This window comes from Gymnoscopelus microlampas, assembly GCF_963454915.1.
Source record: "Gymnoscopelus microlampas genome assembly, chromosome: 3".
NCBI lineage: Eukaryota > Metazoa > Chordata > Actinopteri > Myctophiformes > Myctophidae > Gymnoscopelus > Gymnoscopelus microlampas.
This window is the reverse complement of record NC_139940.1, coordinates 59,810,567-59,834,612: the sequence shown is the minus strand read 5'-3', so window position 1 is coordinate 59,834,612 and position 24,046 is coordinate 59,810,567. Positions and strand designations below refer to the sequence as shown.

Sequence of the window (24,046 nt, the reverse complement as noted above, 5' to 3'; positions counted from 1 at the left end):
ATGTGATCACGATGGATGTGTCCGATATTTCATATTCCATTCTACTTGGCTAACATTGGCTTCCAAAGTTTGCAGGATGGATCCCTTTTGAACAAAATTCAATTCCTCAAATCATGAACGCAGTGTGCCATTTCCGTGACATTTTACACGCACATTCCCACTAGGCCGAGGAAGAAATGCCACCCTTTTCACATTGGCCTGTTTTAGCGCCACCAGCAGGTCTAATTTAGCAAACCACATTTTTGGAACAAAATGCCTCAAATCATGAATGCAGTGTCCGATTGTCGTGCAAGGCCTAAGAAGAAATGGCACCCTTTTCACATTGGCCTATTATAGCGCCACCAGCAGGTCTAATTTAGCAAACCACATTTTTGGAACAAAATGCCTCAAATCATGAATGCAGTGTCCGATTGTCGTGCAAGGCCTAAGAAGAAATGGCACCCTTTTCACATTGGCCTATTATAGCGCCACCAGGAGGCCACAATAATCTACCTGACCTGGCGGAGACCTGTGCTCCAAGGAGCACTTTTTCTAGTTTCAAAAAGTTGAGTTCCCCACGATATTTATGATGATATTTAAGAAAACAGACAGATACACTACTATGCAGAACATCATACAATCAGCTGACAGGTTACTGGTATGAAAAAAATACATACATAATCAGAGATACTCTGATACAGTAGCACTATCGTTGCAAAAGAAGAGCTGGTTGCTTATGAGGCTCACGGCTCCGTGGTGAATCCAGTGGAGCATCAAAATGTTTCTGCCATACACCGCTCCATTATATGGTCTGAGGTTGCCATCTAGTGGCCAAACATTTTAATGACAGAAAACTTGAATTCACGCACCGTGTGATATAGTCATTCATTCTGCCATAAGTAATACTATTAAGCAGTGGTGGAAAGTAACTAACATACACTCAAGTACTGTACTTAAGCACAATTTTGAGGTATTTGTACTTTACTTGAGTATTTCCATTTTCCAATACTTTTACTGCTACTCAACTACATGTCAGAGGAAAATATTGTATTTTTACTCCACTACAATTATTTGACAACATTAGTTACTAATGACTTTGTAGATTTTGATTATTATTACAAAACATACATTAACCACTTCAGCCCTATATAGGCCTACATATCGGCCGTTTGAAAAATAGCCAGCTCACAATGCGTCGCGATGCGACGCATTGTGAGCTTGTAGATCGGCTATTTTAAACATAAATTACATAATTATGTGTATACATTTGAAAACTTGAAAAGGGACATTCTGCAGAATGAGTATTTTTACTTTTGGTACTTTAAGTAGATTTTGATGCTAATACTTTTGTACATTTAGAATTTCCATACTTTCATACTTTTATATTATATTTCCATACTTTTAGTGTTTCTACATTGCAGTATTGATACTTTTACTTAAGTAAAACATGTGAGTACATTGCAGTATTGATACTTTTACTTAAGTAAAACGTTGTTTTACAGCACTGTTTTTGGTAAACTGCCATAGAGCTATGGTTTCTATTCTGCCTCTAGCAGCATTCCAACATTATGGAAGAGTAGGCTTGAAAGACTCAGTGGTGGAAAGTACATTTACTTACGTAGGCCTACTGTACTTAAGTACAATTTTGAGGTATTTGTACTTCACTTTATTTCCAATTTCCAATACTTTTACTTCTACTCCACTACAGGCAAATATTGTACTTTTACTCCACTACAATTATTTGAAAACTTTAGTTACTAGTTACTTTTCAGATATAAACTATGATATAATGAAACATATATTAAGCACCTTAGCCTTATTTTATACCTAGGCTATTTGAAAAGAGCAGATATACAAGCTCACAACGCGTCGCATCGCAACGCGTTGTGAGCTTGTAGATCGGCTATTTTCAAATATTTACTACTTTTACTTTTGGTACTTTAAGTACATTTTGATGCCAATACTTTTGTACTTTTACTCAAGTACATGTTTAATTCTGGACTTTTACTTGTAACAGAGTATTTTTTATATTGCAGTATTGGTACTTTTACTTAAGTAAAGAATTTGAGTACTTTTTCCACCACTGGAAAGACTACACAACTGTAGTCCGAAGATTGCATGGCCGTTTCCGGTTCCGGTTCAGTTTCATAACTCATTATTTTGGATTAATCTCTCGTCACCGGGCTTTTCCACCGCGGAGGAACATCGTTTGACTGGCGCTGCAGCAGCTTTGATCTGGAAACACTGTGAGCTTCATCGTGTAAAGCAGGACTTCACTTCTTTCCAGTTCATTGTTGAACTTTATCCCGATTTAAGGTAAAATCACTCTTGTATTCTGCTTGTTGTTGTTTTCACTTGTTACTGTGGCACTAGCCATGGTTCACATGACGCCCAGTTTTTTTAAAATGTTCCATTTACAACCAGTACATCTACATATACGTTCAGATTTCAAATATAAAGTGCTGCCCCCAAAGCCACGGATGTTCCAAGTTAAAGCGCACGGGTGTAAGTACCCGTGTCTTGCGTATTGTTCAATAAAAAAAGCTTTTTAATCCGATCGCCGGCCATGTTCTATTTGTTCTAATAATGTATCAGTGTGTAATACACATCCCAACCGATAGGGCGTGTTGTTGAAAGCGTATGAAGACAATTCGAAGAAAATGGCCGGCGATCGGATTGAAAAGCTTCTTTATTGAACAATAGGGAAGAGACAGGTACTTAGACCCGTGCGCTTTAATTTGTAACATCCGTGGCCGGGGGATCATTACTTTATATTTGAAATCTGAACGTTTATGTAGATGTGCTGGTTGTGAATGTAACATTTAAAAAAAACGGGGACAAGCAGCGCCATGACTGTCTGTTTCAGGGCTACTGTGGTACATACAATGCCGCACTGCGTGGATATTAGTATACATATTGTAACGTTTCGCACCCCGATCTGGAAATCGAACCCCCGGTCTCCAGATCGGCAGACCCCGGGCAGGTAACAAGCATAGCACCGCTATTATTAGCTCTCCTGGAGAAGCAAGTTGCGGCCGGGGTCTCTTGTGGGGTCGCAACAATAGAGACACCCACCCAGCATAGCGTGCTAACCATAACACGCTAGTCTTAGCTAGATCAGATGTGATTGTGTGTTGTTTAGTACAGCCAGGGGTCTTCAACAGGGGGTCCCGGACCCCCTGTAGCAACTCTGAGGCTCAGAGTTGCTATAGGGGGTCCGCCAATCTCTGTGTGATATGATTTTTTTTTTTACCTTAACCACTTGAAACCTAGCATCTCTTTTCTGAGGAGAACTTTAGTCAAAAATAGCCGATCTACAAGCTCACAACGCCTGCGAGGCGTTGTGAGCTTGTAGATCGGCTATTTTTGACAAAGAAGTATAGGTGTAGAGCAGGCGTCTTCAACAGGGGGTCCGGGATCCCTAGGCCTAGGGGGTCCTCAGAGCTACTATAGGGGGTCCGCCAAATCTTTGTGTGATAGATTTTTTTTTTTTTTACATTAACCACTTTTCTGAGGGGAACATTAGCCGAAAAAAGCAGATCTACGAGGCGTTGAGAGCTTGTAGATCGGCTATTTTTTGCAAATAGCAGACTTGAGTAAAAAAAAACTTCAATCTGAAACACAATTTTATACAATATAGAGTAGGGGGTCCCTGCTTCATCTCTCTCTCATCTAGGGGGTCCTTGGCCTGAAAACGTTGAAGACCCCTGGTTTAGTAGATGTTACGCTGCAAACCTAGCCTGGTTCCAGAGACGAATCTGCCTTTGCAAAATTGCATCGCACTTTTAGCCCTCGGCAGACGCAGTGTGTCAGTGTTTTTCAAGGGAGGCGGCCTGTCTTTAGCCTCTCTGTGTGTTAGTCCGTGAGCCAGGGGGTTGGTCGGTACCAGTGGTGGAAAAAGTACTCAAATGTTTTACTTAAGTAAAAGTATCAATACTGCAATGTAGAAATACTGTCACAAGTGAAAGTCCGGAATTCAAAATGTAGGCCTACTTGAGTAAAAGTAAAAAAGTATTCAAAATGCATCAAAATGTACTTAAAGTACCAAAAGTAAAAGTACTCATTATGCAGAATGTCTCATTTCAAGTTTTCACATACATAAAAAATCTTATAATAGCAGATCTACAAGCTCACAATGTGTCGCTATGCGACGAATTGTGAGCTTGTAGATCGGCTATTTTCAAATGGCCGGAATTGATATAGGGCTGAAGTGGTTAATGTATGTTTATAATAATAATCAATCTACAAAAAAGTTCTCAAATAAATGTAGTGGAGTAAAAGTACAATATTTGGATCCGAGAAAAACATTTTATCTCAACTGTAATTCTATTTAATCTGATTGGTGTCAAGTACACATAAGTATCTATTATATTTCTGATCAGATCTGAACCCATTTGATTTGGCATTAGGAACCCGTTGTGACCGCATGCCCTTGCCTACGTTGACCCCAGGCAGTAAAAATAACTCTCGAATTTGTACGTTTTAAGTTTTTGAAAAACTATAAGTTAGGTGCGCCCCATCAATGCACCCCTCTCTTTCATACATTTCTGGTTTCGCCCAACCATGTGTATCCAGACAGCTCTGCTTTCAGTTTCAACAGTGTTGCAGAATCAGAGTTAAATTAACTTGAGGATTTTTACTGTTCTACCTTCTCGGTTTTTCACTCTCTGTGGCAACACGGAGGAGGTACAGTATAGACAAGTTTCTTGTTTACAAACATTACTGGGTGTGTGCGCATTCAGGCTGCAAAACCACTTTAAAAGAAACACGCACAGCTGATATTAATAAACTGTTTGATTAGAGTCAGCTAGATCTATGAACTGCAGTATGTGATGGTGATCACGTTACCTCAAGTGTCTCAAACTAAAGATATTAAGACCTTTATTGCTTGAAGGATGCATTCCAGATAATGTAAAGAGTGCTGCGTTCATCCCAAACAGAAACCTGTTCATTAATTGCAATGGTACATACAGTATATCATACTGTGCATGGGCGTTCATGCGTGCACATGCAACACCCACTTAGTAAGGGTTAGGGTTGGATTGGGGGCAAGTCCCTGTGACATACTAGTGCCATGTCCAGGGGGTGTACTTGTACATCAAGCTCCCTCACTCTACAGAAACACGATATGTGATCCTCCTGCGTACCTACTTATTACTATGTAAACCAGTAAAGTCATCATTCTGCTTAAAAAGCTAAATAACTATTACAAACACATGATGAGAAAGTATCATTTTAATACATTACTTTATTTTCAGGGTTATAATTTGTATTCAATAATGATCCATTTTATTAAAATGCATCGTATTCATTGTGAAATGACACATTTTAAGTTATACATGATACTGTTATGTAATTGTTATTATAAAGTATATTTTATTAATCAGATGTATTTGTGTTTTTCAGATGCCTCGCAAAAAAGGGAGATGGCGGATTGAAAACATGAAGAGGGGGATAAAAAAAAAGGAGTTGGCTGCAATAAAAAGTGGCAAAAATAGCAACAATTCTGGCAATGATGATGCAGGTAAATAATCATGAGTGTTTAGAAATGTCTTTACCTGGGGACCAAAGGACCTTGATGAGTTTCTGCACCATGGCAATGTGCTGTGTGCTTCCTTGAGTTGAACACGTCAAATGGCAGATACGCAAGGGATACTGTATGAAGACGGGGTCATTATCGAAATTTAAAGCCCAACAGGGTGATTATGCTCCCCTGTCCTTTCCTTTGGGGGGGGGGCAGAGGCGATGATTGACAGGCAAAATCCCTCATCAGCGACACCCGCAGGCAAAGATTTCTTTTTTCATTGCAGTTGAAAAGGCTTTAGAAATGTGAGAGAAAAACAACCTGCAATGGCTAACTGGAGTGGAATTTTCAGTTCAAACTTTTTATACACATTTGAAGGACCATGACAAAGACTTTTAATGTGTTGTAAAACTGAATGTCATGTAAGCTTTAAATTTCAATAATGACCACCTCCTCATACATTATCCCGCTTATTACACGGCTACTTAATAAATACATAAATTGACCCAAAAGTAACAACCAAACGAAGTATGTCCTTGCTTACGGCAATGAAAGTATTCCATAAGTATTGGACTGGGCGGACAAGTTCGCCTCGGAAAACAAATGACCGTTGTCCATAAGGTAACGGGAAGACTCGCCCCAAAACACAATCGCCCCCATTCTATATGCCGCCGATTTGCCTGTAATATCGCCGGATTTGCCCTGGGGCGACTGTGTTTTGGGGCAAGCGCTTTGACGGAGGAGGGGAGAGAAGCCAGAACTTCGGGGATTTTTTTCCAGGAGCTTAACCGTGGTTGCACCAGGAAAACAGTGTGTTATTGTGTTAGCAGATTTGATGTGCTTGACGATTGAGTCGCCGATAAGTAATACAGTGGGGGGTGGGAGGAGTGATGGAATGGGCGTATGGGGTAGTCTGTGAACTATGAAGGCAAATTCAAAAAGTGTTACTTTTGTCCCCAGTTTTGGGGAAACGTATATATATATATATTTTTTTTTTTATTTTTTTTTTCCTATTTGCATTTTTGACATGACATGCTATATTCAACGGCCTGTAACAAGCGGACGGGGGGTCGCGGTGACTTTTTTTTCTCTCACGGAAGCACAGTAAAACCCTCCGTGTTTAGCAACCGTCGGGGGATCGTTTATACTGGATATAAATATTTTGTGACTATTTGAAAAGGTGGGCGATTTTATTTATTTACAATATTATTTTGGTCACAATAATTGTGATTCGTCCCATGCCTAGCGACGAATCTGCAGGCTGGAATTGCTGGATAGAGAAAATGTTGGTGTCCTTTCCTTAATTTAGCTTCCTTGGTGGTGGGGCGCATCAGGTGAAAGCCGGTATTACACTCAATGTAAACGGGAAGTAAATGAGGGGGGAAAAATGAATTCAAGGACAGACGGGAGTAAAGGTATTTCATTTAATTGCCATTTTCACCTGGTGTTAACATCAAGATGGGGACAATTATTTTAGCACTTACTGTAGCACACCTAGTGACTGCACCTTTCAACTGAACAGAACATGGTAAACGTCTATAGTTTGATTTGATTACATTGTATAATGTAAGGTTACTGAATGATAACCAAAAGTAATTTCTACTGGTGATTTCCACAGAGCATCACAGGGAGAGGTCTACAGTATCTATAAACGAATCCACAGACACGCTGCCTGTAGCTGCCTGTAGGCGGCCATTGCTGCGGTGTCGCGTCCGCGGAGCGTTGACACAGCAGCAATGGCTGCGCGCAGGGCAGCGCTCCATGGATTCGTCTGTAGAGATGGCCTCCCAAACATATTCAACATCGTCAGAGGGACAGCGAGAGACGGACCAGGGACGTGGACTGTTTGATGCAACGATGCAACCTGCTGTAAAGTTGAACAAGATAGGTATGTACTGTTTAATTTACAACCTGTAGTAAAGTTGTACAGGATAGGTATATAATGTTTTATTTACAACCTGTTGTAAAATTTACAGGATGGGTATGTACCGCTTAATTCACAATAATGTAGTAATAACCATAATAATGCCTTGAATTTATGTAGCTCCTTTCATAAACCCAAGGACGTTTAACATCAAAAAACAATGAACAACCAACAGACAAACGAACAAACACAATAACAAACAACTATATGCCATAAGCCTGAGAGAATAGGTGTCTTTTCAAGGCAGTCTTAAAAGAGCCCAGTGTTGGAGCATGCAAATCCCTATTGGGAGAGAGTTCCACAGGGTGGGGGCTGCTACACTGAAGGCTGGCTTCGCTGGTTTGCTTTGGGGACAGAGACGAGTGAATACAAGAACGCAAGCCCCAAAACACGCTCACTCCTGGTCAAATCCGGCAACCTCGGAATGGTCACACCCAGGTATTCCTGAACGTAACCTCAGTAAAACTGTCTATGTCTAAACCTTGCCGTATTCCTAAACTTAACCTCTGTAAACACCTAGCCGTATTCCTAAACTTAACCTCTGTAAACACCTAGCCGTATTCCTAAACTTAACCTCTGTAAACACCTAGCCGTATTCCTAAACTTAACCTCAGTGAAACTATGCCTAAACAGTGATGTTGCTAGGTTTTCAATGTAATGGATGGTCTTTTAGATGGATCCCAGGGAGATTTTATGAGTCCCACCAAAACCCCCACAAATTTCTGTTGCCTTCAGAATCTTTTTTTGGTGCCATTTTACACCACTAACATTTATCTTTTATTTTTATAGTTTATTTTTAATTCACGTTTGTTATTTTCAAATGTGTTACCCATAGAATCAGGTCTGCTGCCGTCACGGAATCTGCGTCACGTTTCAACTGCGCGGACGGCCCTCGTTGTGTGTCACACGCAAACACGTTACCTAAAGAATTTGGTCTGAGCAGTGAACATGCGCAAAATGGCGGCTCCTGTGGATTATTATTGTTATTTGTATCGTCTTTCTAAGACGATACTGTTCAATTGCCACAATATTAAAACTGCTGATTCTTAAGATACTGTTTATTTTATTTCTTTAAACAGTTTCTTTAACTGTCAATTAAGCAGCAGGCACCGGCACAGCCAAAACTGAATTGAGTAGCACAACCAAAGTACAGTAAGGTCAAAAAGTAAAATAAATGCTTAGTTGTCACCTATTAACTCTGAGTTGTAGTATTTATTAATAATTGAATTTGAATAAATTAAGGTACAAAAATGAAACAACTTTTAACCTGTAACTCACTGAGTTTTGGTATTATTTTAAAGCAACCAAGGTCCACATAAAAATAAATAAAAATATAGCTGCAAGCAGCAATAATACGGGGCCAGTGAATGCAGAAAGAAAAAAGAAAGAAGCAATGATAAGTAATATGCACAATAAGCCATAGAAACATAGAAGATTGAACTAGAGAAAGAAAACCATGCAATTAACAAATGAGCATTTTAAACCCTCACTAACTCTAACCTCAGTAAAACTAGGCCTACCCCTAACCTCAAGAAATACTATGTGTAAGCCTACGAATGCCAAATCATGATCACCTCAACACATCGTCGGGGACAGTCAGTCTCTGGATGGCAGCAGTCACTGGAGTACTGCTCAGTGATTAACGTTATTTTTCTATTTCGTCAAGCATACTGTCCAGACTGCTGCAGGGCTGGTCCCTCTGTGGCCTTCTGACAGGTGGCTCCTCCATGTCCTCGTGGTCCCTCTGTTGTGCATCCCCGCCAGACATTTTCTGCAGCCAATTTTGTCCTTGGCCTGCCTGACTGTGTGGGTGTCTGAGAAATACCGATCCTTGTATCTACAAAAAAGAAGAGGAGAAAAAAGAGAATCGGACAGTTTAGTTCACAATACTGTATGTAAAATCATAGGCAACATTTCACTACTTGGAGGCGTTTTTAGCAAGTAACAATACAATTCTATTGAGGGAAAGAAACAAAACTACTGCATTAATATCAGGTGGACTATATAGATGTTTTTTTTAATATGCTGCCTAGTGCCTACTGACTCTTTTAAGGTAACATTATGCACATTTTCCCTCCTTCAAACTTAATAGCCACATACATGTACTGTCATTAATTTAAGAGCAATGATACTGTGAACATGAGCCATCTGCGAGCACAAGTGGCTCTACTAGTCGACCACTCTACAGTGCCGTGTTGAAAAGTACACGTACGTGTCCCAAACCCTTGTTTGTTAATTGACCCATCTAATAGTACAGTACAATTGTGAAATAACAGATGAAGACATCATTACTGATGTAGCACCTAAATTGTCTTTCAAGCCACTTAGATCTGTGTAGATCAGGACACCTTGTGTTCTCAATTAAATATAAGTAATTAAAGTGTCAAACTGTAGAACAAAGCAAAGACTTTACATCAATGGGTGATCCTTGTGAGAATAAACAAATCAAAGGTCATGGCAACTTTTATTTAAAAAGACTATTCAAATCTTCTTAAAGAAATGTTTACTCTGTTTTCTCCACCAGACAACTTCAGACCTGAAGATATAAAAACTCATTCTAATTGCTTTAATCGCTTCACTTTGGTCGCTCTGGTCAGTGTTGGTGAAAGAAAAGTGTCCCGTGACTCCCGTCGTTTCATTTGCTTGTTTGCAACGTGACCATGGGACAAAATCAGCCTTCTCCATCAAGTTGTCAAATACACACACCGTTTATCTTTCTCCGGCCCGGCCGGCAACTGTACTACCCGGGGAGGACAGAGCACAGAGCAGGTCCTGGTCCTCCTTGCTCGGACGTCACGTCAGTAGAAAACGTTTGTTGACTCAAATACCAATTTGTGGGCTTAGTTTTGTTTGCAGGTAACAGATGTACACGGGGACCTTAAATTACTGTGTTAATTTAACTGTCGGATGTAAATGGTCGTGGGTCCATTTGGTTCTATTATGTACCCTCTCAGGGTTACAAAAACACCCGAAAGGAAGATTGAGCAACTATTTTCATTTCGTGACAAAAATATATCAACATCTTAATTTATAGTGAAGCTGTCCAAAAAGTCCAGACCAAGTCGGGCGTGTGTTTTACCTAATTCGCAGCTGGCAGCCTGAGTCTACTGCCTGAGGAGATTGAGCAGGACCACCCACTCGGGGAGATGTCACCTTCGGCTCAGGACTCTGGAATAAATATAACGCAGTGTGTTGGGCTAGTTGCGGCCCTATTCTGTGGCAGGCTAAACCCCTACCTGTTACCCTAAACCTGCGATTTTCTACTCATTACCCATTAAATACGGATAAGGGAGCTGGCGCTGTCCCTAAACGCTGCTGACACCGCTATTTGCGGGTGGAGGCGTGCCCGTGGGCGTGTTGTTGCTATATCCCCAAAATTGCTATTTTGCCCACACACATGGGTACGGCTTTGGGAATGCACACAGCGGATTCTAAAACTACCCGCAAAGAGCGCACAGACTGCCTCTCTCTACTAGACTATTATTTTCAACAAATCTCTGTGATTCAAATTTTACTATAATCAGCAGAAGGGAGGGTGTCAATACCTTGTGTCAATTGTATTTATATAAGATGATAGTTTATTTTATTTCATTACGCAGGAAATAATGATTAATAAAATATGAAATGATTTTAAATCAGTAACATGTAAGTGATAGTTATGTCTATCAAATGTGGTTTTATTGAAAGGCAATGAAAGTCCAGAGCTTAGAAGGCAAACATCGGGTTTATGTGTCATGTAAAATCCTCACTGTGTGCTGTTGCGCACAGGACCTGTGTTGCCAGAATTAGCTTGAGAAATAAGCAACCAGGTCTAATCTATGAAACACAAGCCCAAAAGAAGCAACTATAATAGGCCACGTGAGCACTCTAAACTAGAGCTTTCATGGGGCCTAAATATTTGAGCCTGGCTCGACCCATAATTGAAAAATTGGGCCCAGCCTGTCACCCGTCGTTTTTCTAAATAAGCTTAATTGCTGCATGCAGCAAATCTTGGTAATTCGTTAAGAACAGGATCATTCTACCCTATTCCAACAGTCTAGTTTAAAACAGCTTGGAGCAAATAGGGCTATATAAATGTATAATTTGCTTATTGTGAACACAATAGGCTACAAATTAATTCATATAAAAATGTATTTGAAAAAAGAAAAAGTATTTTGTTGCCCAGCCCAGCCCGACCCAAAGCCTGACAGATACGTCACCAATTGGAAAACAAGCCCAATGTGGCTTATAATAATCAGACAAGGCAACACTGCAGACAGGGAGATAGGGATAGCGTATATAGGATTAGGGATAATGGGTAGCCCAGTCTTCTCTTCAAGGTTATGGCATCTGGCACAGTGATTGGTTTTATCATTGTAACGCCCAAACCACACCTATGCATAATGTAACGGGTAGCGCAGGTGTTTAGCGGGTAAGGGAGGTATCCCAGAATAGCAACCTTTACGGGGGAACTTCCCTTGCCTAGTCCTAAATCCGCTATTGGTGGCTTTAGCAACTTCAACCTGGAATTATATAAAATGTGCACAGGGACCCCGTCAGTATTAATTTACCTTAATATAACTTTAGGTGTGTAACTAAATGGACCCGACGGTTCCATTTTGTACCTCAGGGTTACTAAACCAGCTTTGATTACGATTCAGGGTTAGCGACTCATGACTCTTTACGACAAACTGTTTAAAACTTATTGTAAAAGCTAAACTATGAAATATCAACCAATCAGATTAAGTGGCGGGGCTAAGTAGCTCCAATTAAGGACAAGGACTCAACTGAATCCAATGAGGCAGCTAGTGCCTACGACAAGCAGGTCACTGAGTCCAGTGCAGGGATGGGCAACTGGCGGCCTGCGCCCGCACCATCACTCAATGCGGCCCCAGGCCAAAATCCCAAAACTTTTGAAATCACAAAGAAAAAATATAGCTGCAAGCAGCGATAATACGGGGCCAGTGAATAGAGAGAGAGAGACATGGAAACGGAATAGATTGAAGAGAGAGAGAGTGACTTGGAAACAATAGATTGATGAGAGAGAGAGATGGAAACATAATGGTTTGATTGGACATCTCAACCTACTGCCATTAACAGGATTCGAACTTGCAACCTTCAGACTAATAGGCTGCAACACTACCTATAGTGCTATAGCTTTGTCCGGGCTGATATTGTCTGTTGAAGATCATAAACTCTTGCCTTCTTTCATGAACCAAGCCCCTGTTTCACTAACACTAAGATCACTCGTTCACAAACCATTTACCAATGAAGAAATTGTACATCTCCTCAGAACCAAAACTAGTGAAAGTAGCCGATCTACAAGCTCACAAACCATGAAAAGTTGTGAGATTGTAGATCAGCTATTTTCAGAATGAAGTATGTCATACGTTGAAAGAACGTACGCTCAAATAAGCATTTCAGGTTATCTTTACCATTTGCACATGTATTCATTGATACAGTCATGTTGTTTGCAATTCAACTTAAATTAAGTCTGCATCAAGTGAGGCTTGAACTGGCGACCTTGAGATTGTGAGGCATTCATTTAAGGGAGACGCCATTGGACCAACAGACAAGTAACTGTGAAAAAGGAGTTCACACAGATGATACAGTTTCACGCAAATAGCTGAAAAATCCTGGGTTTAAGTGTTTTTCGAACTGCTGAAAATTGCGGACAATCTAAGGGCGGAGCTTACTGGTCAAAGTGATACATGTGTTCCTCATGAGTCAAGGCACAAGTGTAAGCAAGTTTCACGACTTTCGGCCAAACGAGGCATGACTTATGCCTGTTTAAAGTTTGCATTTAAAAAAAAATGCTATAGCTTCCCCCTTTGGCCAATTGGAGTAAGATTGGTTTCAGTGATATTTGGAATGACCCTGTACATTTCTGCAAAGTTTCAAAGAAATGTGAGTCTGCATGTATGTTTTAGGCGCAGATGAATAATTTTCATAAAACTGCAATAGTTAAAATCTATGGAATCCTGGGATTTTTGAGCAATTTGCACGAAACCTTTTACACATGAACTTTGGACCTATGCCGACATGAAATAGGGAGCGGATTTTCCATAAGTGAAAAAATGCAGAAGTTAGGAGCCAATGACTGTTTTTCATATAATTCAAAATGGTGGGAGATCTAAAGGTCAGAGGTCAAAAGTCAGAGGGTGAAAGTTGTTCAGCATGAGGAGACGCATATGTGTATCCAAGTTTCATGGCTGTAGGTCAAACAGGGCATGAGTTGTACCTGTTCAAAGTTGGCATTTTCAATTGAGTGCTATAGCGCCACCTTTGGACAAAAGATTGTGAGAATAATTTTTTGATCGTTTTTCATGACCATCTACCATATGGCCGAGTTTCGTAAAAAGCGACAGCACGGTTCAGCCAGAACTGCGAAAAGTGGCAGAAGAAGAAGTGACAGAATACTGCCAATAACAAAACAGGTCCAGAGCTGAGCTCTGGCCCCGTAACTAAGTAATCTAAACATATCCGAAATGGTGAACTATTGCCTTCAGCTGTTCCAAACATGCAACTTTCCATGAACCATTTTAATTTCAACCAGCCATTAGGCCACGCGCGAGACCATTAAAATACGTAATTGTTCGACACTTGTGATGTGTGTGCAAAGTTGAGCAACTTTTTGAGTACGTTTAGGCCCTCAAAAATGTGATTTAATTATCGGGAAGATGAATCTATGCTACTGTATTTCAAAAGGGCTTTGCACTGGTGCTGTGCTCGGGCCCTAATAATAATTTGTGTAAATGGAGGGCTTATGTGGTTATGGAATGATTTGAGGATAGCATCAAGTTGTACTGATGTTGAGTAAACTGCTGATCATGTATTATGAGAGGCTGTTGTATTCCAACATCGCAATACAAAACGTACAATTCGAGAGTTGGTGAATTGCAATGTTGCAGGTGATAACACGTGTATTTTATTGATCGTTTAACTTGCTGTAAATTGTATTTACAGGAAGTTAATTCATCTACCACAGCTCTAGAACAAGAATCACTGCATGGGAATGTTTTCATTTCAAACACTACTTTTCATTTACATTTGGTGGTCTCTCATTTATCTTTTGCCTAGACTCCTTGCACCTCCCTGTGTGTAAAGAGTTTTCACCTGAACATCATGAGAGAAGCCCCAGTCTGATCCAGGAGGAACCAGAGCCTCCACACATCAAAGAGGAACAGGAGGAGCTACTTCAAAGATGCGAGGAGGCAGATGAGTCAACATGGACATCACTACAGGAGGAGCTACTTCAAAGATGCGAGGAGGCAGATGGGTCAACATGGACATCACTAGCAATGAAAAGTGAAGGTCATGTTGAATACAGAGAGAAAGAGCCTCGAGCCAGCACCTCAACTGAAAACATGGAAACACAAGCTTATATAGAGTACTGGGTTCCATCACAACCAACTAGTGATGACCAGCTCCTCTCTTCACACTGCTCTGAATCTGACATCACTGAAGACAGTGAGTGGGAGGACACCAGGGGAGGTCAGTCAGCTTTAAATTCACTAAAATCACACAAGACACAAACTGTGGAAGCCAAGCCCATGTCCTTTACTTGTGCCATTTGTGGAAAGGGCTGCATTGAGAAGGGTGATCTGGAAAGACACATGAGGACCCATACAAGGGAAAGGCCATTTACTTGTACAGTTTGTGGCAAAGGCCATACCACAAAGAGTAATCTAAAATCACACATGAAGAATAAGCACGGGGAACGGGCCTTTACTTGTACAATTTGTGGCAAAGGCTGTCATAATCTAAAATCACATATGCGTAGCCATACAGGGGGAAAGCCCTTTACATGTACCGTTTGTGGCAAAGGCTTAAGTCATAAGAGTACTTTAAAAACTCACATGTGTACACACAATGAAATGCCCTTTAAGTGTACAGTGTGTGGCAGAGGCTGTGTTAGCAAAAGTATTCTGGAGCAACATAACAAGATTCATACAGGGGAAAAACCCTATATGTGTGCAGTTTGTGGAAAAGGATATAGTCTAAAGCGTTTAATGGAAGATCACATGAGAACTCATACAGGGGAAAAACCCTTTGCTTGTACATCTTGTGGCAAAGGCCATAGCTCAAAGGGTAATCTAAATAAACACATGTTGACTAATCATGGTGAAAAGGCCTTTACTTGTACAATTTGTGGGAAAGGCTGTAATAATCTAAAATCGCATATGAGGACCCATACAGGGGAATTGCCCTTTACATGTACAGTGTGTGGGAAAGGCTGTCATAGTCTAAAATTGCATATGAGGACCCATACTGGGGAAAAACCCTTTACATGTACAGTGTGTGGGAAAGGCTGTCATAATCTAAAATTGCATATGAGGACCCATACAGGGGAAAAGCCCTTTACATGTACAGTTTGTGGCAGAGACTTTAGTCATAAGTGTTCTCTAAAATCACACATGTTTACACATACAGGGGAAATGCCCTTTAAGTGTGCAGTGTGTGGCAAAGGCTGTATTAGCAAGAGTCAGCTGGAGAAACACACATGGATTCATACAGGGGAAAAACCCCATATATGTACAGTTTGTGGTAAAGCATTTAGTGAAAAGCGTGAACTAGAACGACACGAGAGGACTCATACAGGGGAAAAACCCTTTACTTGTGCATTTTGTGGCAAAGGCTTTAGATGGAAACGTAGAGCAGTAAATCACATGTTGATTCACACAGGAGATAAACACATTAAGTGCACAGTCTGCGGCCAAGAATGTAGAGACCAGAGTAATCTAAAAATGCACATGATGACTCATACTGGGGAAAAACGCTTCACATGTACAGTGTGTGGCAAAGGCTTTATTCATAAGTATGCAGTTAAAAAACACATGAAGACTCATACTAGGGAAAAAACCTTTGGTCAGAAGCGTAGACTTGAAAATCACGTGAGGATTCACACAGGGGAGAAACGCTTTATGTGTACAGTTTGTGGCCAAGGCTGTAGGTTCCAGAGTCATCTAAAACTTCACATGATGAATCATACTGGGGAAAAACGCTTTACATGTACAGTGTGTGGCAAAGGCTTTATTACAAACGGTGCTGTTGAAAGACATATGAAGACTCATACAGGGGAAAAGCCCTTTACTTGTACAATTTGTGGGAAAGGCTGCACTAGTCTAAAATCACATATGAGGACCCATACAGGGGAAATGCCCTTTACATGTACAGTTTGTGGGAAAGGCTGTCGTAGTCTAAAATTACATATGAGGACCCATACAGGGGAAAAGCCCTTTACATGTAGAGTTTGTGGGAAAGGCTGTCATGATCTAAAATCCCATATGAGGAGCCATACAGGGGAAAAGCCCTTTACATGTACAGTTTGTGGCAAAGACTTTAGTCATAAGAGTTCTCTAAAAGCACACATGAATGCACATACAGGGGAAATGCCCTTTAAGTGTGCAGTGTGTGGCGAAGGCTGTATTAGCCAGCAGGTTCTGGAGAAACACATGCAAACTCATGCAGGGGAAAAAAACCTATTGACAAAGTCGCAAGAGTAATGTGAACACACACACACACATACACATACACACACACACACACACACACACACACACACACACACACACACACACACACACACACACATACACACACACACACACACACACACACACACACACTCACCATGACTCTTACTGGGGAAAAGCCCAGCCCAATCCCTTTGCATGTACAGTCTGTGGCCTTGGCTGTATTCAAAAGGGTGATCTGAAAAGACTCATCAAAGGCTGTAGAGAAAAGTAATCCAAAACACATAACTAATAGGGTAAAGCTCATTACTTTTCCAGTTTGTGGCAAATGCTGTGGTCAAAAGTGTGACTCATACAGAGGGGGATATCCTTTGTGGCAAAGGCTTGAGTGTGTATGTGTATAATTATTTTTTTCACACAACCAGGAGATAACGTGATCCCAAGATGTAAAGCTCCATTCACTTCCTGGTTAAAGGAGACACACCATGAATTTAAAAATGTCCCTCAAACCATTTTCAAAAGGTTTGAGCCTAAATCAACACTCAGATATACTCATCCCAAGTCAATTCTCTCAGGCTTATAAAGCACTTTCAGCTGCAATACCAAAACGTCCTGTTGGGCAGGGGGGTGCTGTACTGCGGTACTGAGCAATTCTGTCTGGCAAAATACATGGGCAGAAAGTTTGGTGAGGTAAGCAAACTTGCCATTCTGAGATGGCCTGTTCAGACACGCCCATTCTGAAAATCTCTGAAATGAGAATGAATGACTGAATGTTAAAAAGAAATATTTTTTGGGGTACAAGAGACACTGGGGAGCCAAAAAAATACAAAAAAAAAAAAAAAAAAAAGTGAAATTCATGGTGTGTCTCCTTTAATGTATTTTGGAAAAAGCCTGTATCTCGGCTCTTGTTATACTATGTGTTTTTGGCGAGACATGCCATTTTCAACGGTGTATAACAAGTGAACGGGAGCTTTTTCCACAGAAACACAGTGAAACCCTGCATGATTATCAACCATCAGGGTCTCGATCATACGGGAGATAAATATTCTGTGGTTACGTAGGTAAGAAAATCGCTAGCACTGTGGGCAATTATGTTTTTATTTACTTGACACTGAATGAGTTCAGATACTGTATGTGAATTCATCAGGTATTCATCAGCTGTTAACACATTGACTGCCAGAGTTTTTTCAGAACAGTCTGTAGCCTCTGCCAGGGTTTTGCCATGATTTTGGTACCTGTTCGCGTAGCCACAGATTTTTTTCCTCCAGTAGGATTGATCCCCAGATGGTTTCTAATCACAGATGAGATTCAGGTGTGGTTTCACAAATGTCAACGAGGTCATTTTGACCTCGTTGACATGTGTTGTTTGATGTTTCAATATAGCTCAAAACCAGTAGTTTTAAACCAAAAAACAAAGTGAATTGTTTGTCCGTTTGAATTTTAACATTGAAGTGAATGGAGCAGCAAATCTTCGAACATTTTTAGCTCCTAATCTGTTCGTAATTCGACAAGGGTTGAAATTATAAAAAAATTAAAAAAAAAAAAAAAAAAAAAAAAAATCCCTTTTTTTCAAAGACGTATATATACGTCTTTGGCGGACAACAGCTGATTATTAAAAGACGTATATATACATCTTTGGCAGCTAAGTAGTTAATTGAAGAGTAATTATACATAGCAAGAGTCAGCAAATGAGATATAAACATGGAATCACCTGTCATTCTATACTTGTGAAATGCTGTTGGTGAGTGAACATCTGTCTTTAATGAAGATGGAATTGTAAAATAATAAAATAAAAATGAACTTTCCCCCCCGTAGCCCGTGCCTAATTTAACACACAATGGTGTTCTTGATCTGTTATTTTATTATTAATGTCATATTTTTATTAAGGTTGTGTGGACGGGAAAATAGCCATGTGTGTAGTCAATGTCTTATACTATTACTCCAGAGTAAGTATTAATGTTATAGCCTGCATATAATTCTGCTATTCTTGCTAGTTAGCGTCCCGGGTAGGGTTGATCCGATCAGGTGATTGGAAATCGGGGCGTAATTTCAAAGAAATATATTATATTCCTTTTTTTATAAAAAAGCTTTTTAGTGCGTGACACAGACATTGCAATCGCTCACGTTGTAGACTGCTCGCGACATTGCCTCATAAAAAAAAGATCCCTTTCGCAGAGTTTAAATCTATAAATTCCATCTGAGTTTGGGACTAGCACTAGCATTTAGCACATAGCAGTGGCATGAGGTACTTTTTTGCCTTGAATATACTTGAAAGGCAGAGAGTGACATTGATCGTTTCTCGTCTTGAAAGCAATGAAAGGCAGACAATGTTGCCATACTGTCTGAATGGGAAACCGTTTTTATTTTGTTAGGACTCATAGAATCTCAAAATGTCCCTGGGATTCTGGGACCCATTCAAATGACCACTCCTGGGTCCTGGAACCCACAAACTACATAGAAAACCTGCTAGCTATCACTGCTACTGCTTAGATGAGGAGTCATTTTGTTGCATTGGAATTGCTGAGATTTTAGACATATTCTAGTTTGTTCAAGAGAGGATATTTAAGTATGTTGTAGGGGTGTGCCGATACACTAATTTCACCAAACGATACGATACGATATTTGGCTCACAACTTCGATACGATACGCACTTTTTTTATTATGAAAATATATGGGGGAGGAAAAAAGTAAATGCAAACAAATAATTCTGTTTTTGCATTATTCAGACATGCTAACTTGTAGCTTTTCAGCTACAATAGCAGTTTTCAATCCAAATAGGGCAATAGTGTGACACCTGACCCGAAAAAAACATGTTGTCACCCTTTTCACCTCGGGCTGTTTGCATGCCTGATTATAATGATTGTTAAAAAAAAAAAGTTTTTTTTTTTTCCAAAACAATATTTTTCCCCCAAAACGATACATATCGCCACGAAAACGTATCGCGATATATCGTGGGACGATATATCGGCACACCCCTAATATGTTGTGCTGCACCACTAAGCTATAAAGATATTAATTTAGTGTACTCGTTTTGAAACAATGCTGCACTAAAAAGCCATATATAAAGGTATCCATGACCATGTTGTTTAAATAAACAAAACAACAAACCTGTATGAGACAACTTCAATGCTTTCTTTTTTTATTTTATTAATGCATTGCCGAAATATCAGATCGGGAAAAATCGGTATCAAAATCAAATGATCGGGATCGGGAGCAAAAAAACGTGATCCCTAATAGATACACACGGAGATAGACGGGAACGCCCAGGAACGCCCATTCGATTTTGTCCCGGGGGAAAACAGAACGATCTGGCTCATAGAGTTACATCATACACGATCGTTTGGATCACTTTCAGAGCTATTTTATGGACGATAGAGACATTGTCAGCCAAGAAAGATCCATCAGAAGGACAGCTGGAACACAATCGTCCACTCGCCCTCGGCAAAGTTGACTTATTATTAAGATATAGTGACTAAAAAGACCAAACATTGACAATCTATGAGCTCACAGCGCGTCGGAATGCGACGCGTTGTAACTGTGAGCTGGATAGGCAATGTTTGGTTTATGTTCCCCTCAGAATACGTAAACTGGGGTTCATGTGGTTTATCAGATTATCCTTATATCTTATTGCATTAGTCAAGTTTCAGCACAAGCACCACTGAGACCGGAGATCTGTTTCCCTCTTTCCAGCTCCGTCTGAATATCAAAACACTCGCCCCAAAACACAGTCGCCCCGGGGCAAACCCGCCGGTATTCACCTGGTATTCCTAAACTCAGTAAAACTATGCCTAAACTGCTAAACATAACCTTATTCCTAAACGGAACCTTAGTAAAACTATGTCTAACCCTGAACTTATTTCAAACCGTAAAACAAATACAAGAATACAAGAACCGCTGGTCGGTGAGAAAAATGGGGGCGAGTCTGTTTTGGTGCGAGTCTTCTGGTTACCTCTTGTCTCGCTCCTTGTTACAAAACATGTTTACATATGCACCGTGTTTAATCGCCTGGTAGAGACACTATTACAAGATATGATAAATTAAACTTACCATAATATCAAAACCCAACAGCCATTAAGGCATCAATAATGTTTATAGTGAATTTGAAGTACAGTTTAGAGACGTTGTTTGTGAACGGCACGTACCGACGCCATTATCCTTTGGCGACATGCGTCATTTAATATCATGCAGGATTTACACACTGCTTTAGCTCCGTGTTCATTGCCAGATTAACAATTGTGTTTTCTGTAGGTTTTTAAACGAGGATAGGCTAGGGTTTTGGCTTGTCTTGTGTGTAAATCGCTGCATGTTGCGTTTCCAAACTGTAATGGCATCGATGTCTCCTGTACTAGGAATTCACTAAAACGTGTTCTATAAACATCATTGATGAATGAATGGCTTTTGCTTTTTGATATTATGATAAGTTTAATTGATCATATCTATAGAAAATGTAATAGTGTCTCTTACCAGGTGATTAAATCAGATAACCTCGGGCCATTGTGTTGTGTTGGATCCTCTGTCCAGTCAGATCAACATTCCAATCGGACTCTTGTTTAATTGTCTCCGCCAGGCCGAAGGCATGGCGAGAGAGTATGTTTTACCCTCCGTCCGTCCGTCCGTGTGTGTGTGTGTGTGTGTCCGTGTGTGTGTGTCCATCCTGTCTGTGTGTTACCAGCTAATCTCCGGCACCGTTGGCCCGGTTGCTCCGAAACTGTGCACACACACTCCCTGGATGCCAATTCAGAACCTCTGACCCAAATGTTTCACATGGGCCTGTTATAGCGCCACCAGGAGGTCGATTTGTGCAAAACCCATTTTTTTACATTACTCCTACAGATTGTATCCAAACGTCATGTAAATCGGTACACAGTATCTCTAAAGTCATGTGATCAACACGGATCTGTCCAATTTCCCATATTTCATCCTCATTGCCTATGGTTGGCTTCCAAAGTTTGCAGGATTGGTCCGTTTTGAACAAAAAGCCTCAAACTATGCACGCAGCTTGCGATTTCCGTGAAATTTCACACACACATTCCCACTAGGCCGAGGAAGAAATGCCACCCTTTTCACATTGGCCTGTTATAGCGCCACCAGCAGGTCTAATTTAGCAAAACACATTTTTGGAACAAAATGCCTCAAATCATGAATGCAGTGTCCGATTGCCGTGAAAGGCCTAAGAAGAAATGGCACCCTTTTCACATTGGCCTATTATAGCGCCACCAGGAGGCCACAATAACGTACCTGACCTGGCGGAGACCTGTGCTCCGAGGAGCACTTTTTCTAGTTTGCTAATGTAGCATTCCTTGTCGAGTGGCAACAAGGTTCTGTGCCTGTGATCTGGCAAGCCATGACACCTGCTTTTAGATCAGTATACTTTTACAGCATATGAGTTTGAAAACCCCACATCCCTCCGTCTATACCAGCTGGGGGAAATCTGTGTTTTCCCCCGAGTGCAACTCCGCCCCCTAGTTACTACTACTAGTCTAATTTCTCTTTGGGGTCTTGAGCTAAAACGTTTGGGAACCACTGGTCTAGCTTGGTGGTTCTTAAACCTTAATGTATTTGGCCACGGACCCCCATGTCAAAATATTTTGTTCCAGGGACCCCCATGAAGAAAATATTTGAGTTACAAATGTTCTTATATTATACAAATATTATTTCCCAAGATTTGCACAAAATGTGTTTTTTCAAAAAATAGCAGATCTACAAGCTCATAGCGCGGCACCGAGAGTGCCGCACTATGAGCTTGTAGATCTGCTACAGCCAAAGTATAAAAGGTTAAAGTGGTTAAAATTATTGTGATGCTATATTCTCCTCTCGTCCTCTCTCTTCTCGTTCTCCCTTTGGTTGTGTGGGTTTGTGTCCCAATGGTACAATCGTAATTAACCCTGTACGGATTCACGCTCTAGTAAGGCCTGCCACTAATTCTACAACCGGGGACCCGCTCCCCGGAGTTTCTTTTATTTCCCACGTCGCAGGTCCATGGACTGTCAATACGGACCCCCAGCTGCGGCTCAAGACTGTGACTGCGGACCGGGCCTTTCCATGGAGCACGACCGTGGATTTCTACTACACTGCACTATACCACTATACTATATATACTGTATATTATCTTAATATTCTTATATTATACCATTATATACTACATACGCATTATTGCTGTACTATATTATACTATCATATATATCATATATTACACTATTATATGTGCTACTATTGTTACTGTTACTACCTGCACTGTGTCACTGTCTCTCTCTCTCTCTCTCTCTCTCTCTCTCTCTCTCTCCTCTTTCCCCCGACACGGTCGAGGCAGAAGGCCGCCACCCTAGAGCCTAGGGCCTGCCTGACGTTTCTTCCAGTTAAGAGGGAGTTTTTCGTTGCCACTGTCGCAAAAATTGCTTGTTCAGGGTGGGATTGTCGGGTCTCTTCTCTACATGTAAAGTGTCTTGAGACAACTTGTTGTGATTTGACACTTTAATAAAATTGAATTGAATTGAAAATTAACAGATTTTGCTGGGGGACCCCCTGCAACCCCCCCCCCCCCCTAAGGACCCCACTTTGAGAACCAACGGTCTAGTCATGAAACCACAGGTGTCATGTTTGGACACCTGGCAACCAGACGTACTATCATTCATTGATTAACAGTTGCTTGTCCTCCACAACAGTGCTCTGTACATAATAAGCAGTGGTGGAAAAAGTACTCAAATGCTTTACTTAAGTAAAAGTACCAATACTGCAATATAGAAATACTCTGTTACAAGTAAAAGTACAAACGTACGTATTGGCATTAAATGTACTTAAAGTACCAAAAGTAAAAGTACTAAAATGTTTGAAAATAGCAGATCTACAAGCTCACAACGCGTCGCACCGCGACGCGTTGTGAGCTTGTAGATCGGCTATTTTCAAATAGCCTATGTTTAAAATAGGGCTTAAGTGGTTAATGTATGTTTTATAATGTAATAATTTATATCTGCAAAGTAACTAGTAACTAAAGTGTTCAAATACTTGTAGTGGAATAAAAGTATAATTGCATCTGAGATGTAGTGGAGTAGAAGTAAAAGTATAGACAATTGGAAATACTCCAGTAAAGTAAAAGTACTTCAAAATGGTACTTAAGTACAGTGCTTGAGTAAATGTACTTAGTTACTTTACACAACCGATAATAAG

General features: G+C 40.5%; 1 long non-coding RNA gene across 1 annotated transcript; it reads left to right on the top strand.

Moving 5' to 3' along the window:
• Positions 1-2,172: 2,172 nt before the first annotated feature.
• LOC311042486 lies at positions 2,173-17,023 on the top strand. The gene is made up of 4 exons (XR_014600518.1): positions 2,173-2,295; positions 5,386-5,503; positions 7,122-7,391; positions 14,487-17,023. It is a non-coding gene; the product is annotated as an uncharacterized lncRNA (long non-coding RNA).
• Positions 17,024-24,046: the final 7,023 nt, after the last annotated feature.